This window comes from Triticum aestivum, chromosome 6B (assembly GCF_018294505.1).
Source record: "Triticum aestivum cultivar Chinese Spring chromosome 6B, IWGSC CS RefSeq v2.1, whole genome shotgun sequence".
Classification (NCBI taxonomy): domain Eukaryota; kingdom Viridiplantae; phylum Streptophyta; class Magnoliopsida; order Poales; family Poaceae; genus Triticum; species Triticum aestivum.
The window spans coordinates 223886197-223898929 of record NC_057810.1 but is presented as its reverse complement, the minus strand read 5'-3'; positions in this window follow the sequence as shown (position 1 = coordinate 223898929).

Sequence of the window (12733 nt, the reverse complement as noted above, 5' to 3'; positions counted from 1 at the left end):
CTAGAACATCAGGTGGAAGGTCAGACTTCGGGAACACCAAAAATCCATAAGGCACAACTAGGGAGTAAATCCTACAAAGTCCTTAGGGGGAGGTGGCCAACTTCCTCAATCAATATACTACAATAATAGGTCTTCCGGCTGGGTGTGTTGGCCATGACATCCACTTTACCGGTTACCGCGAGACCAATATTATAGTTCTTGGGAAATGTTCCAACCATCACATCTGCCTGAGATTCAGATCTGGTTGGTGTCAGAATAATTCAGACTCATCGAGTCTAGAAAGAAAAATGAAAGCTTGCAACACAAGTCGACGAGATGACGTTGCGGGATTCTCGGGAGATGAACTATGATAGCAAGCTCCAAAACATGAGCTGGTTCTGCTACACACATGTGAACATGTTGTCTCAGACAAACATGATCACATGGTAGTCTTACAATAAAACACTACCGAGTTCCGGTGGGGAACCATCATCGAGGATATCGAAATCTTTACGCACACTAGACTTCTTTTCCTTGAACAAATCAATCAGTGGCTTATTGTGCTACGGAGTTCATATGGAACGAAGATGATCAGTCTAACAGACCACAGAATAGTTTGCACGTGCATGACTAACTTGGGATGATTCCAGAGGAGGTAAAATAAGCCTTCTCAAACTCATGGCGGCAACTTGCATCAAATGCACATGAATTAGAGGGACTCACTTCTTTCGTCCAAACATATGCTTCACGAACGGGGCATGAAGATAACGCTTACACAAGTTTCCAACACTAGCTTAATGTCCAACAAAATCATGGAGGAGATAAGGATTGTCGATGGGCTCAACAACAATTCATCTAGGTTTCCATATAAAAGGAATTCCACAATTATGTGAACAAGGTGATAGCATTGGTCAGACCCGAAGGATATAATGGTGTATGCTCGAGGGGCAACCACGAGTAAGACAACATTATGAACATAGTTGGTTCTGATTTGATTTGAGGATAGCCCATACTCAAATCAAAGTTTTGGCAAGACAATAGCTCCAACAACTGGTCTCAAGGATCAATCGATGAAGATATCATCTTTCTTCAACACACACACAAAAAGATATCCCTTAAAATGAACTAAGCCAGGCAAGCTTTTATCCTCCAACTCTCCAAGTTGTTGTTTGGCTTAACCAACTAGCTCAGGGGTATCCAACACGGATTCTTGGGGAAGGAGTGGTTTATATGAAACCAACTTGATCATGATCTCAACATAACAGTCAGGTGACGACCTGGTGATACTTCCGAGAAGATAATCGGTAAATCACGAACCACCGATATGTTACTAAGATCGGGAACAATCTTGCTTTTCAGGGCAAGATGATATGATCAACTAAGCAAGGATTGGCACTATCCTAACTCACTGATCGGAGAGTGCACCGGAAATAAGGACTAGGTAGCACAATCAACCTTAGGGTGATGATTCAATAACCAACACGCTAAGAATGAGGTTATTGTCCATTTAACTACCAAGCAACAGAGTTGCTAGGAGTATAGATTTCACACATCACGATTCACTTGTTGGCATTCCGGTTCAACAACACGGGGACCGAGGAATGAACAATGATGGCAATATGTATCACTGTACCAAGAGTTCATAGGATGGTGTGCAATTCCTATAATAATCCCGATATAAAAGATGGTAATACTCCAAGGTAGAACAGAACAAAAGCTGGATTAGCAATTTGATCTGCGGAGCACAACTTCTTTGACCCAACCCTGGATATGGATGAGGTACTGGAGTTTGTTTCTCCTAGTCATTCTGGGATAGAATGGCTTGACGGACCACAAGAGTAATAGGCATCGATAAACGAGTGCATGCATACTCTTGACTATCAATTGATAGACGAAGGTCGGAATACGACTGAAGAGGGACAACTCAAGGGGACATATATCCTTTCGAGTTGTGGATGCATAGATTAATATGTCGAACCAAGTTCAACAGGTTTCTTCCAGATAACCCATGCAGAAAGGTAGAACTGGCAGAATCACAATTATGAATGGAGAACTCATCGAGGGCACTCCTGTTGTGATCCTTTTGATCCAACAAACTTCTGCCATAAGTGGTTCATAGTATTTGGGAGAAGGAAATACCAGGACCTCGAGGACTATCGCAAGGTTACTAATATCCTAAAGGAACTAGCAAACACTATCAACATCAAGTAAGTAGGGTGAATCTCGGGTTCAGAAATCCAGAAGTAGAATACCTACTACTAAGTGGCATCACGGGATGCTTTCGAGAAGAAAGGCCAGAATCATCACACTGGGACACAAGACATTGCTAGATTACTAGGTGACTCCCTAAACACCTAGGGTCATAATAATAGCTCCAACATATATGTCAAGGCAACAAATTACCTCAACACACCGGTTAGTGTGCTTATTCTGACCATAAAGGACATCGGGAATGGAAAGAAAGGATTTGCAAATACATCATACTATTTAGAAACCTGGGATGACTCGGACAGCATAACGGCTGTAAATGCTCAGAAAAGATTTGAGACATCCTTCAAAAATGGTGGTATAGCCACTCAGAAGCACAATATCAAGGTTTCGAGATCAACAGTTAACATACGGAAGTAGTAAAAGCTGAACTAAGATTTAAAACTAACAATGTTATAAGTCTATGGATTAGTAACACGTCATCCTGATAGATAGATGAGAAGGCCTAGTTTCTTAACCCTGTAGGAAACATAAGATGACTCGGATCAGAAGGCATAAGGTATAAGGAGTAAAAAGAGCCTTACGTGCCCATCCCACAATCAATTCCCTTACATAACTAAAGCATTTCTAGACACAACTTCGACCAGTTTGGCTTGGTAATCCTACATGCAGTCAAGCTCTGATACCAAAGCTGTCAGGACCCCGACTCAATGCCACATTGATCTAGCATGTAACACCTCATATCACTTTGCGGCCTCACGCACGGTATTCCCACGGGTGTCGCCTTACCTTTGCCCGGGACCGTTTGCGCCTTTTGTCACACGTATATGATAGTGTCGCTAGCATCCATATGATAAGGAGCCCGGGCTAACATGGCTAGTCGTAAACCCAAAGTGGCACAAACCTACAGGGACAGGCATCCATGACCCAGCATCGAACGTGTCGGTCATCAGTGAGTGAATCCAGGCTGTAGCACTGGGCTAGCAGGACTCCGGTGAACTGGGCTGTAGCGGGCTAACAGGACTCCGGTATTCATCGCGTGACATTTCCCCGAAGGGACAGACACAGGAACGAAGAAGGACACATGCCGGCCAGCCTAAGTGTTCCGGAGCAGTAGCAAGCTACCAAGGCTCAGTGGAAACACTAGGAGACATTTCCCGGTAAGAAAGGCTACTAAGAATAAACAACTAGATAGTCAGATCCCACACATACCAAGCATTTCAATAACATACACACAATATGCTCGATATGTGCAAATACAACATGGCATTACAACATGACCCTACAACTCAATTATGTATTCATTAGGCTCCGAGGAGCGAGATATTACAAACAGGGGTCTCATGACCCAACATTCAGAGCATACAAATCAAAACACAAGCGGAAGCTTAACATGTCTGAGTACAGACATCTACAAATGAAAAAGGCTGAGAAGCCTGACTATCTACCAGATCCTGCCGAGGGCACAAGATCGTAGCTGAGGTAACAAGCTAAACATCGAAGTCCACGCGGAACTACTAGTGAGACTGAAGTCTCTCTGCAAAAACATAAAATAGGCAAACGTGAGTACAAATGTACCCAGCAAGACTTACATCAGAACTAACTACATATGCATCATTATCAACAAAGGGGATGGTGGGATTTAACTGCAGCAAGCCAGCTTTGACTCGGTGGCTATCATGAACTACGACTGCAAGTCACTCTTTTGAGGTGGCGCACACGAGTCCACATATTCACCATATCAATACACCACTATGGATCCGCTCCCGTCTCCCTACGAGAACGCCATCCATAGCACTCACGCTTATCTTGTGTATTTTAGGGTATCCACTTTCACTTGTCTATGAACTGATATAAGCAACCCAGAAGTCCTTTACCGCGGACACGGCTATTCGAATAGATGATGTTAACCCTGAAGGGGTGTACTTCTTCATACATGTTTCCACCACTTAGCGTCTGCACACGACATGTGCTCGGCAGACTTCAAGCGAAAGCCGACGTGGGTGTAGACCACGACCTACCTAAACACCTAAGTCTCTAGTCCAGGTTTATCGCCTATTCGGGTTCCATCCATGAGGAGATCTGGCCGGGGTTTCGCTCACAGCCCCAAACGATGTGAACAGGGTTCCGTGACAGCAAACGGGCGCCCGGTATACCCGGCCACGTGCCTACCGCATCACAGCCCACCCCTACGGTCAGCACTGTCCACGGCCTCCAGCATACTACAAACACCAGAAACTACTTGCAACTCCTGGACAGAGGACAAGGGTGAATAAGAAGTCGAGCGGGGTCATATTTCAGGGCCCAATGCATGGTAGTAGCTGAATCATGGATCACAAACACAGAACTCAGTTCCTAAGGACGGCTTCAATGAGACAACCCACCATGTACTCCTACATGGCCTCTCACCGCTACCTTTACCAAATCGTGTTCACCACTTAGCTCACACACAGTAGGACATGTTCACACACCTCTGATTCATCCCTGATGAATCAGACCTGACTCAACTCTAAGCAATAGCAGGCATGACAAACAAACATGAATGAGTAGGCACAACAGGGCTCAAACAACTCCTACTCATACTAGTGGGTTTCATCTATTTACTGTGGCAATGACAGGTGATGCAGAGGATAAAGGGGTTCAGCTACCGCAGCAAGTAACAAATGACTCGTTGTTGTCCTAATGCAGTAAAAGAGAGCAAGGCGAGAGAGTAGGATTGTATCGGAATGAACAAGGGGGTTTTGCTTGCCTGGCACTTTTGAAGATAACATTGAGTCTTCATCAGTGTCAACGATCACATCATCGGTACAGCGTCTACCGAGGGGGAACAACACCGGCAAACACAGAAGAAACACGATCAATGCAATGCACAGTATGATGCATGCTATGACATGGCAATATGAATGTGTTTTGGGCTAATGCATCTAGCAACAAGTTAAATGGGGTTGGTTTGAACACTAGGTTCAAATTCAAACTCCATATGTGAGAGTTTAAATGCCATTTAATTGATTTGTGCTAAACAACAGCTATAAGTTGTTCTAAGAAGCATGAAAATGATACAGATGGATAGATTGGATTTTTCTGATCATTTTTCATATATAATTTGTTTCATTTGGAGCTATGATTGAATTACTATGAATTTTTGAAGTTTGAACTAAATTCTGGAATTTCCTATAATAGAATAAATCCAGTAATTAATTTACTGCGTCAGCAATGCGTCAGGATGATGTCATAGTCAATGGAGATGTCCAGGTCAAACCTGACTGTGGGTCCAGGGTGTCAGTGCAATTAGTTTAGCTAAAAATTAATTAGAACTAAACCGGATTAGTTAACAGGGCTGGGCCCCACCTGTCATTGACTCAACAGAGTCAACCAGGGCCCACCCGTGGTCAAAGTCAAGTCGGCTGCACCGGCGTTTAGCCACCGGCGAGCCCGACGCAGCGGCGGAAGTGATTTTGGCCGTTCCGGCCACCAAATGGGTCGCGGAAGGCATCTAAGTGGAGCTGGGGACAAACCGCAGCTCTTGGTGGAGTTAGTTAGGGCCGGGGTGGCCGGAGTCGGCGCCGGCGACGACCTAGGCGGCCGCCGGAGTTCAGGTGGAGGCGAACTCGAGGCTAGGGTGTGCGGTGAGGTGCGGGGAGTGTGTGGTTAGACCTTACGCGACGTGGTGAGTGCGATGTACACCGAGAGGTGGCCGGAGGATGGCCGGGAGCACGTCGGTGACGAGCTCCGCGGCGATGCGTGCGGGTGATCTTCGTGCGGTTGCTACACATCTCGGGAGCGAGAGAGGAAGGGAAGGGGAGGTAGCTAGGCTCACAGGGCACTCATGGAGGCAACCGGCGGGGTAGGGGACGGACTGATGCGGCGACGGTGTTGAAGGGGATCTCCGGCGACGGCGGACTCGGGCGAAGTCGGTGTGGTGGACTCGGGCCACATGAGCACACGGGGCTCGGCTAGCTCGACGAAGAGGATGGCGGCGGAGCTCCTAGACACGGCAAGACGGAGCACGGATGGCGGGGAGCGCGGCTACGGCGATGGGACGGCGGCGGTGGCGTCGGCCATGGCTGGGGAGCGTGAGGGGGAGGAGCTGGGGAGGAGAGGAAATGTCCGAGGGGTTCGGGGGAGACAGGGGGAGCGTTCCACGTCGCGTCTCAATGACGGGAGCGGCGAGGCGGCGACCAGGTGTGTGGCACCCATGCGGTGCTCGCCGCCGAGCACCTGCCTGCCTGCCTGGCCGAGCCAAGCAGCTTGCTGGCGCGGCAGCTCGGCTGGGCCGGCAGGTGGGCCGGTTAGTAGGCGCCAGGTAAGGTTTTCTTCCTGTTTTTCTTTTTCTATTTTTTTTCTGCAACTTTTTTGAATTTCTAAAAATACCTAGGCCATTCCAAAAATCACCAAACTGCACCTAGTCCTTAGTTGGAATATTTCCAACATGGAACATTTTAGTTTGGGACTATTTGAGCATTTGAAATATTTTATAAATTTTAAATGCCCAAATTCAAATACTTATGATTTAATTCAAAGACCCTAGGATGACCTAGGAAATTGTGCATCACTTTTGGTAGAGGTTCTGAACCAAGACAAAAATGATGGACATTTTAGAAGGGCATTTCAGGTTCATTCAAAATGTTTTTTGTAAACCCTAGTGGGATTCAGAGGGGGCTGGGGGTTCTGTCATCCCCATTTCAAGTTTTCTATTGAAAGAATAAACATGATGCAACACTCTAATGCATGAACTAGCTAGGGTGTGACAATCGCGTCGGGCAAAGGATAGCAATACTGGCACTGAAGATAATGAGACTCCGGACAATGCTGAAGATCCCAAATACCCCGTTGAGCCCACATCCGAACATGATGAAAGGGAAGAGGGTGAATACAGTCTCGGACACGCTGACAACAAAGATACGGAGGACATCAACTACATGCTAGAATCCGATGAGGAGGTTAGCCTTGGCGACGAAGACTTCATCATACAAGAAGAACCCCTCGTCCAAGAACGCTTTAAGAGGCAGCTTATTGCTACAGCCTGGAGCCTAAAGAAGATGCAGCAACAGCTCAAAGAAGAGCAAGATACGCTGAATAAGAGGTGGACCAAGGTCCTGGCCGCTGAGGAATACGACCAACAGCAACCTGTCAAAAGTTACCCTATGCGCAAGCTGCTACCTCGATTTGACGATGAAGTCCTTGAACCAATACCATCGAAATACAATCAGGCAGATCAACCAGACTGACCAGCATGTGGATGGGATAAAGCGGCATATCAAGCCAAACACTAACCCGCACCCCCTCGCCGAAGAGGCGGGGATACTGTAGCCGCGGGATATACATACGACTTGCAACGTGACCTAGCCAATAAAGCTGGTCAGACCAGATCAATCTACGAATCAAGGGGGCATGCCCGGCGCGAGATAATGACCATGAAGCCCGGTGTGATGACCGTTACTATGTTCGGGATCAATACCAAACTCAGATGTCAGCCGATCTCCGCCACGACATTGCGAGATACAGAGGAGTCACACACCCCCTATGCTTCACTCATGAGGTTATGGAACATCAGTTTTCGGAAGGGTATAAACCCGTAAACATCGAACCATACGATGGAACGACGGCTCGAGGAGATGATCTCCATGCCATTAAATATCTCCCTCTAAAGCTGAAGGGACCAGCACGGCACTAGCTAAACAGCCTCCCAGAAAACTCCACCGGAACCTAGGAAGACTTGGAAGATGCCTTTAGGGCTAACTTCCAGGGCACCTATGTCCGGCCATCGGATGCTGACGACTTGATCCATATAATCCAGCAGCTAGGAGAATCGGCCCGGAAGCTTTGGAATCGGTTCTTAACTAAAAAGAACCAGATTGTAGACTGTCTAGACGCCGAAGCCTTAGCAGCCTTTAAGCACAACATCCATGACGAATGGCTCGCCCGGCACCTAGGGCAGGAAAAGTCGGGCAGCCTTAACGGCACTCGTGACCCGCTTCTGTGCGGGCGAAGACGGCTGGTTGGCTCGTAGAAGCAGCAACTCAGGCAACCCCGGCACCTCCGACGTGCGGGACAACAATGGTAAGCCTCGTTGAATAAAAACAAACATTGTAATAACAGCAATGACAATGCATACGATACGGCAGTCAATGCCGGATTCAGCGGTCCTAAGTCCGGTCAGCGGAAGAAACCTTTAAAAGGTAACAAAGACGGGCCATCCAGCTTGGATAAAATACTCGAGAGACCCTGTTAGATTCATGGCACACCCGATAAGCCTATGAACCACACCAACAGGAGTTGTTGGGTTTTCAAACAGGCCGGTAAGTTAAATACCGAACATAAGGGAAAAGGGCCCCCAAGTGAAGACAATGATGAGCCCTGAGGGAGTCCCGGATTAGGGGGTGTCCGGATAGCCGAACTATCACCATTGGCCGGACTCCTGGACTATGAAGATACAAGATTGAAGACTCCGTCCCGTGTCCGGATGGGACTTCCCTTGGCGTGGAAGGCAAGCTTGGCAATACGGATATGTAGATCTCCTACCATTGTAACCGACTCTGTGTAACTCTAGCCCTCTCTGGTGTCTATGTAAACCAGAGGGTTTTAGTCCGTAGGACGAACAACAATCATACCATAGGCTAGCTTCTAGGGTTAGCCTCTTTGATCTCGTGGTAGATCTACTCTTGTACTACCCATATCATCAATATTAATCAAGCAGGAGTAGGGTTTTACCTCCATCGAGAGGGCCCGAACCTGGGTAAAAACATCGTGTCCCTTGTCTCCTGTTACCATCCGCCTAGACGCACAGTTCGGGACCCCCTACCCGAGATCCGCCGGTTTTGACACCGACATTGGTGCTTTCATTGAGAGTTCCTCTGTGTCGTCGCCATCAGGAAGGATGCCTCGTCCCGTCTTTAAAGACGGCACCGTTGCTAAAGGAGCTTTGGCCATCAGCCAAACTCTCGGGCTAGGCGGTTTTCTTATGACCGCCTATTCGGCCGCCGCGCCAACGATGACTTCTCGGGTCATCAAAAGCAATCTTCACGTCAACTCGGAACTCGCCGAGTAGTTAGATCCGATGGAGCTCTCTTCCTTAAACGAGCTCTTGGATCGCATCGCCGTCCTAGGGTCGCTACAGACTACGACCAGATTGGGCCTAAAGCCGATCTAAGAGAGATTAACTCTCCCCAGGCTACCCACCACGTTGTTGTGGTAGAGAAGCAATACGGCGACCCTTCTTCTATCTTAAGGACTAGCTATGTCTGGATTCCTGACCCCTCCATGCTGGATCCCCGCGGAGGGGAGAAAACCACTCAAGCCCTGAACTTAAAGTCGGGCAGTGGGCTAGATTCATCGGACAACGTCCAAGAGCCCAAGCTTCCAAGTTCGGAAATTTCTTGGTCCCTGAGTCTTAGATCGGACGGAGTTCGGAATTTAACACGACCCGCCCACCCAAACATAAGCGATCTATCCCAAATCCGGCAAGAGCCCACTGAAATAGTACATCATTACTGGGCCAGATTCCTCCTGGTCATGAACAGGATAAAGGACTGCCATGAAGAGGACGCAATTTCATTCTTCTGCATTAATTGCATGGACAAAGGAATCCTCAATGTTGTAAGTCGTCGCGAAATTACACGCTTTGCTGACTTGGCGTCCATCGTACGAAAGTACTGTGCGATGGAGAGCGCCTGGAAAACCGAAATCAAATTTTGGGATAATCCGGCCTTGAACACAACCCTAGTCCAAAGTAAAAGGGTGCATCATTACCAGGCACCTGGGACAAATACCAAAAAGCAAAAACCCTCTAAAGGGCATGGAACCGTACTAGAGGGATAGCTCAATGGACCCTGCAAAATTCATAGTACGGAGGGCGCCACGCCAACTCATAGCCTTAGAGCATGTTGGATACTATGGCAGGTGGCCAAAAGTGGCGAAGAGCTTCTAGCTCCAGAGCACCACCCTAGCAATACCAGTACGGTATTAAAAATCTTCAAAACTTTCGCATCAAATAATATGCGGAAACGAAAACTCCCCAGCCTTGCTGAAGTCCACCAGGTAGAAACAATAAATCCATGGAGTGACACGGCTATTACCTTTAACGCCAGTGACGAACCTAAATTCCGAACAGCCCGAGCACCAGCCGCATTGGTCCTCAGTCCAATAGTGGACGGCTTTCACCTTACCAAGGTACTCATGGATGGAGGCAGCGGATTAAACCTCATTTATGAGGAAACCCTTCGAAAAATGGAAATAGACTAGAGCCGCATTAAGCGAAGCAGCATAACCTTTAGAGGAATAATCCGCAGTCGGGAAGCATACTGTACAGGAAAAATCACACTGGATGTGGTATTCGGCACACGGATAATTACAGGTCCGAGGAGGTCACATTCCAAGTGGCCTCGTTCAGTAGCGGATACCACGCTCTATTAGGGCGAGAGGCATTCACAATTTTTCAAGCTATACCCCATTACGGGTACATGAAGCTCAAAATGCCCGGACCCAACAGAATCATCACTCTTGCTAGTGACCCGAACATAGCACTCTACGCCAAAAATAAAACAGCCGCACTTGCCCTTGAGGCACTATCCGAAGCCCTAGCGGCCGAGGAACTCACTGCGCTACGCTCCATGGTGAATAGGGACGATGTGATACTCGATAAGAGATCCAAGTCCACCTCTTTTAAACCGGTGGACGAAATAGTCAAATTCCAAGTCCATCCAACGGACCCTACAGAAACGTCCTCCACCGGGGCACAATTAAACCCTGATGTAGACGCCGCACTACGAGAATTCCTACGCGAAAATTGGGACATCTTTGCCTGGCACCCCTCAGACATGCCAGGAATCCCACGCCGGCTGGCCGAGCACAGCCTAAATATCCTAAAAGGATTCAAGCCAGTCAAACAAATTCTTCAGTGTTTCTCCAAACCTAAGAGACAAGCCATGGGAGAGGAGCTAGCCAAACTATTGGAGGCCGGATTCATCAGAGATATAAAACATCCGGACTGGCTAGCAAACCTGGTAATGGTACCAAAGAAGGACAAATCCTGGCGCCTGTGTGTCGATTTCAAGGACCTTAACAAGGCTTGCCCAAAGGATCCCTTCCCCCTTCCCCGCATCGATCAAATTATCGACGCTACCGCAGGACACGATTCACTGTGCTTCCTCGACGCATACTCCGGCTACCACCAAATTAATATGGCAGAGCCAGACCAAGCCGCAACGGCATTCATCACTCCATACGGCCCATTTTGCTTTAACACAATGCCCTTCGGGCTCAAAAATGCCGGCGCAACATATCAGCGCATGATTCAGACATGTCTGGCAAACCAGATCGGCAAAATAGTGGAGGCATACGTAGATGATGTGGTCGTCAAATCCAAGCATGTCGAAACTCTAGTAGACGACTTGAGGCTCACTATCGACAATCTCCGAGCATATGACATTAAGCTCAACCCAGAAAAATGCATTTTCGGCGTACCAGCCGAAAAGCTCCTGGGCTTCATTGTATCCGGTAGAGGAATTGAAGCAAACCCAGCCAAGATCCAAGCTCTGTCACAATTGGATATCCCAAAAGACCTCAAACAAATACAAAAATTGATTGGATGTGTGGCGGATCTAAGCCGCTTTATCTCCCGCTTAGGAGAAAAGGCATTACCCCTTTATCGCCTCCTGCGGCGCACCGAACACTTTGAGTGGACGGATGTCGCCACGGCCGGACTCGAAGAAATCAAAGTCATATTGGCAAAAAATCCGGTCCTGGCCGCGCCAAACATGGGCGGCCAATGCTATTATACATCGCGGCAACCCATCAAGTTGTAAGCACGGTGCTTGTTGTCGAACGAGAAACGAACAGACACAAGTTCCCTCTCCAAAAACCAGTTTACTACGTGTCCACTGTCCTAACTCCATGCAAGTCACGGTACCCGCACTATCAAAAGATAGCATACGCGGTGTTCATGGCATCCCGAAAGCTGCGACACTACTTCCAAGAGTGTTCGATAATAGTAGCCTCCGAAGTACCTCTTAATGACATTATAAACAACCGCGACGCAACGGGACGGATTGCCAAATGGGCCATCGAGCTCCTCCCGTTCGACATAACCTACAAGCCACGGTGAGCTATTAAGTCGCAAGTTTTGGCCGACTTCGTCGTCGAATGGACTGAAGCCGAACTCCCTAAAGAGTATGGCACATATTCCAACTGGATCATGCACTTCGACGGCTCCAAAATGTTGGCTGGCCTGGGGGCTGGCGTCGTTCTGACGTCCCCAACTGGAGATACACTCCAATACGTACTTCAGATAATGTACACGGACTCCAACAACACAGCTGAATATGAAGCCCTTCTACATGGTCTCCGGATGGCAGTCTCCATGGACATTCAGCGCCTAGAGGTCCGCGGGGATTCAAACCTCGTGATATCCCAAATAAATGGAGACTTTGATGCCAAGGATCCGAAAATGGCAGCTTATCGCAACGCCGTCCTAAAAATGTCAGCTCGGTTTGAGGGGCTCGAATTTCACCATATAGCCCGGGAGAACAACCAGGCAGCAGACATGTTG